Source organism: Microcebus murinus, chromosome 4 (assembly GCF_040939455.1).
Source record: "Microcebus murinus isolate Inina chromosome 4, M.murinus_Inina_mat1.0, whole genome shotgun sequence".
Classification (NCBI taxonomy): domain Eukaryota; kingdom Metazoa; phylum Chordata; class Mammalia; order Primates; family Cheirogaleidae; genus Microcebus; species Microcebus murinus.
In genome coordinates, this window is record NC_134107.1 from 105,082,727 (window position 1) to 105,087,784 (window position 5,058).

At 47.2% G+C, this 5,058-nt stretch overlaps 1 non-coding gene across 1 annotated transcript; it reads right to left on the reverse strand.

The window, feature by feature from the left end:
* Positions 1–360: 360 nt before the first annotated feature.
* Positions 361–481, reverse strand: LOC142870808 (small nucleolar RNA SNORA68). The gene has a single exon (XR_012919139.1). It is a non-coding gene; the product is annotated as a small nucleolar RNA SNORA68 (small nucleolar RNA).
* Between the last annotated feature and the right edge of the window lie 4,577 nt (positions 482–5,058).

The following is a 5,058-nucleotide window of genomic DNA, read 5'->3' on the forward strand; positions in this document are numbered from 1 at the left end:
TATAGTCAGTGGTTGCAGATCTTTTTTTTAAACAATGGATTTGACTTTTGTAAACGTCTAAATATCATTTGTAGCTATATCTGATTAATATAATGGAGATTCAAATATGATATCATTTTAGCAAAAAACAAGGAACACAAAGAAATAGAAAAAAAAATCCATGATTTTTGCACATGGCTTGTAAAAGGGCTTTGAAGATAATTCCAAAATAGAACTTTCAGAAATGTATTAAATTTTAGAAGCATTACTGTAATAGTAATAGTTTTTCTGTACTGAACATTTGTTATGAGTTGGTAAGTGCTTGGTATTTAAAATCTCATTTAATCCTAAAAGCAACCCTGTGGAGATGAATTTTTTTTTCCACGAGGAACCTCCAAATTCACTTTGAGGGGCACAGCCACAGCTTCCCAAAGGCGATGAGATCCACTTGCTGTTTGCACCTCTGTTTAAAGAGATGAATTTTTATGAGCTTTGTTTCAGAGACATGGAGGCCTAAAGATTAGTGTGGCTAACCAGGATTTGAACTCAGGTTTGTCAGACTCCGAGGTCTGTGTACCATTATCATGCCTACCTGGAAGGACAAATGCTGATTGGATATAGCTCAATTGATGAGCTACTAAGTTAAGTAATGGCCACTTATGGCCATTCATTGCACAACCCCAGAAGTTGTCACTCACCCCCTGCTTGTAGCATATTTGGATAGTTTTAATGACAAATTTCTAGCAGTAAAGTGTCTCCAAGAAGGGGGTCTTTTCTTAATTCACAGTTGCTCAAAAGTTGGTCTCATTACTCTATGGTCACATGTATAAGGCAAGGTCCCTAAACTGGAGGAATTCAAAATCTTCAGAAGCTTCTAGATGAGCTATGTTGGGGCTGACAAATGCGAATTCTTGATGCTTAGGAACCGACAACGACATCTCACTTGACTGTTACGGCACTGCCTGTCCATCCATCTCTGGAGTGAACTAGATTCTCTCCTGGTCTTCTTAGGTATTAATTTAGTTTAATGGAACAAAAATGCATTAAAAATCTATTACATGGGAGATGCTATGATGGGTCACTGACAGGAGGCATGAGGATGGGGAATGTGGGGTGACGGATGGAGGGGGCAGGGAGTGACGTGAGACTTCAAGGGAGGAGGCAGAAATGAGTACGTCATGGCCTCAACCTCAGTTTATAAGTGGGGGTAGGAGACCTAGCTACGTAAGTGCTATAATGGTGGTGGTGGGGGTATAAACAAGCTCCTTTGGGTACACAGAGAAGATGAGTTTTGTCAAGCTGGAGAAGGCTTCATGGAGGAGGGGACATTTTGGCTAACTCTTGAAGGATGGGCAGGCCCCTGACAAATGGGGAAGGGAAAACATGAGTGGAAGCGGCGTGGTGGCTGACATGACAGTGAGCTGCACGTGTCATGACAGGTAGGGACGGAGGGAGGGGTTGTGGCAGGGGAGGTAAAGAACCTCGACTGTCCTTTGAAAGATTCTAGATTTTATATGGGCAATGGGGAATCGCTGAAGGTTTCTGAGTAGGGGAGTAGCATCTTTTGATCTTTTAATTTTCCAGAGATTGCTCCTTCTGCACATGCAGTTATTTGGGAGTGTTGGCTGTGTTATATGGTATGAGATTGTGTTTTTATTTTTCTTTTACAGAGGAGCCCTCTTAGGGAAAAGGACCTTATTGTGCATTTGGCCTCTTTTTGTTCAGGCTTAGTTTGATACTGTTTGCCATTTGCCCTCTTTCCTTTGATGCTTTTGCCAAGGGAAGAGTTATACCACTGGCATCTTCCTACTGACTTCTGGGTCAGGGATTTGGTCATGTTACCACATGATTCCCTTCCCTCCCCTCCTCCCCTCCCTTCTCTTCTCTTCCCTTTCCTTCCCCTCCCGTCCCTTCCCTTGCCTTTCCCTTTCCTTCTTTCCTCCTTCTCTCCTCCCTCCCTTCTTTTCTTTTCTCCTTCCTTCCTTTCTTTTTTTTCTCTCCCTCTCTTTCTCTTTCTTTCCCTCTTTCCTTCTTTCTCTCTTTCTTTCCCTCTTTCATTCTTTCTCTCTCTTTCTCCCATTCTCCCTTCCTTTCTCTTTCTTCCTCCCTCCCTTAATCTCTTTTTTCCCTCCCTTCCTTTCTTCCTCCCTCCCTTTCTCTCTCTTTCTCCCTCCCTTCCTTTCTCTCTCTTTCTTCCTTTCCTTTTTTCTTCCCTTCCCTTCCTTTCCTTTCCTTCCCTTCCTTTCCTTTTACACTGCCCTTCCTTTCCCTTTCTTCTTTCCTCATCTCACTCTGTTGCCCAGGCTGGAGCGCAATAGTGCGATCATAGCTCACTTTAGCCCCAAACTCCTGGGCTCAGGCAATCCTCCTGCCTCAGCCTCCCAAGTAGCTGGGACTACGGGCATACCACCACACCCAGCTAATTTTTAATTTTGTTGTAGAGACAAGGTCTTGCTATGTTGCTCAGTCTGGTCTCAGACTCCTGGCCTGAAGTAATCCTCCTGCCTTAGCCTCCTGAGTAGCTGGGACTACAGGCCACCATGCCTGGCCTGTGATGACAATCAGTGAATCAGATGGGTCAGGGAGTAACTTATTATCAGAGTCCATGGGTTGAAAACTCAAGAAAGTTTAGGAGTAAGAGAGTTGGAGAAAGAAGCATATAGACAGAGAGGTGGGACATGCATCAAAGCACAGGACAGTGCACTATGGATTGAGAGAGATCTCAAAATAGAAGGTGCTTCTTTTGGGATTCACACCACAGGCCTTGGCAGACAGCCCACCCTTATCACCATTAATTTCCAGAGTTCAGAATCAGGCACCACACCCTGGTGTTAAGCTGTTAACCCCTAGCATCAAGGCCACAGCCGCTGGGGAGAATTCCTCTGTCACTTGTGGCCTGGTCGGAGTCCTTCATCTGGAGGACTCTGGGACTTCTGTCGAGGCCCACGATGCTGGCATCTATATATACATCCGTATCCTACTCCTTGACTCCAGGACACGTACACACAGCACAGAGTATTCCTACAGTGGCCATGGTGCTGCAGTTGCAGAGTGTGTGTGTGTGTGTGTGTGTGTGTGTGTGTGTGTGTGTGTGAGAGAGAGAGAGAGAGAATATAGGAGAATCCGTGTGTATGTGCATAAAGAAGTGTGTAGCTTTTCAATACATAGGACATGAATCTCCTTCCAGACCTTTTTTTCTTCTATTCCTTGAAAGAATAAAACCTGAAACAATGTGGATAGTCTGAGGAAGTCAGGGACATTTCTACAGCCTGGCTCTTCCCAGCAAAAGTCTGTTCTAGGTCTCCAGGCAAGTTCTTCTGATTGGGGAGTTCTGCTTCCTTCAGTCGTCCTTGCCCGGGGCTGTGAAGTTACAGCCACCCACCAGCAGAGGGCGCCCCAAACCGTAGGAGCTGGTGGGAATGCTTGGAAAGCCAAGCAGTGCGAATGGGAGGGAGAAAAGCAGCTCTGACTCTGAATTTAAAATCCGATGATGCCCCAAGTACTTTTGTAGCAAAGAAACCCTGACCCATCCTGAAAACAGACCACTTCAGCAAGAAGGTATTTGTTAGGGTTTACACTAAATGACACTGTTTAAATTCCTGGATCAAGGTCAGCACAATGTTTATGCTCAGAGTAACACATAGCTAAGTTATTCCTCAAAGATCCCCAGAAACAGGGCAACTCCCTGACCAACCGTTTAATTGTTTCTCGGCAGTTCCCAACCATCGAGTCACAGAATCATCAGTCACCACTGGGCTCAGGTCTGGACCAGATTTTTCTTTGGCACTGGCCCAGATTCATACCGGCTAAACGCAGTGCCTGACTGATAAACCACCATGTCAGTGTGTCCAATGCCCACCGTCTGCTTGGGCCATTGCAGCTGGCCAACTGCTCTAAGTTAAAACTGAGAAGGCTGCATGGTGAAAATACAGCCAGGAATACCAAACTGGACATTGCCCAAACAATACCTATCTCCAGTGAAGACCTCCTGAGGGCATTCTGATTTTTCCACGATGAAGACACAGCAGTTCAGGATCCGTTACCAGGTGTTAGTCAGAATCGGGCTTTTTCCTTTGGAATTTGCTAGACAGCCAGTGTCCGGGTTTTAGGATCTAACTCTTTTTTTCTCAGCTCTAGGCAGATAACTGTGCTCCTTTATTAGAACATCATCTGAGACGTGTAGCAGGGAATGTTGCCACTGCCTCCTTGATATCAGGTGTGCATCTCTGAGAAAACTGCAGGAGAGCACCCCAAATTCCTTGACTGCACTTGAGATGACGCATCTTGGTCTTTTATAGGGGTGGTGGGGACACGCCTGGTCAGTGGCTGAAGGGTTCTGACCTTTTCAAATTCCAGGGAGAAGGAGGGACCGTACTGTGAGCAAAACTCACCGCCCACCCGTCTCCTATGGGAACCCACCAAATAGCAACCCGGCCAGATAGGCCCCGGCAGAGGGGCACAGGAGCGCACAGGAGACTGGAGGCAGAGTGGGGTCATGAGGTCGGTGTCCATCAGCACAAGTTTGGGAGAAGGAGCGCGTGTCCTCCTTGTGATAGGAAGGCCAGCGCACGCTGGCACAAACTTCGGGGAAGCCGCTCCGGCCTCCTGCAGTGGGAAACAACGCTTTCTGTTTGTCCTGGCCTCCCTCGTTCAGATGGTTCTCATCAGCTACGTGCAGATTGATTCCATTTGCAAAGCTCTCCTGGCAGTCTCGGTGGAGGAGCTTGGTGGCAAACTCTCTGGCATTTTCTGATCCTGCCCAGGCCCTGCTCTTCTTGTGCAGTTTCTTGGCGCTCTGGCTCCTAAGCAGAAATTGGCGAAGCACAGGCTACTGCTGAACAAAGCCAAATGTAAAACAGAACACTGGAACGCCAAGTGGAGTGATTTTCTAAATGTGGGGGTGGGAATGCGGGGCGCAGTGAGGGACCAGGAAGGGGAGGGCTTCCTCAGAACGGACCGAGCCATGTTCTGGGGAAGGCCGGTCCGGCGCCTTACACCCCGGCTCTGCGCTCTTCCTGTGAAATATCTGGGTCCCACCCGGGGCCACCCTCTCACTTCCTGGTCCTCACGAAAGAGAGT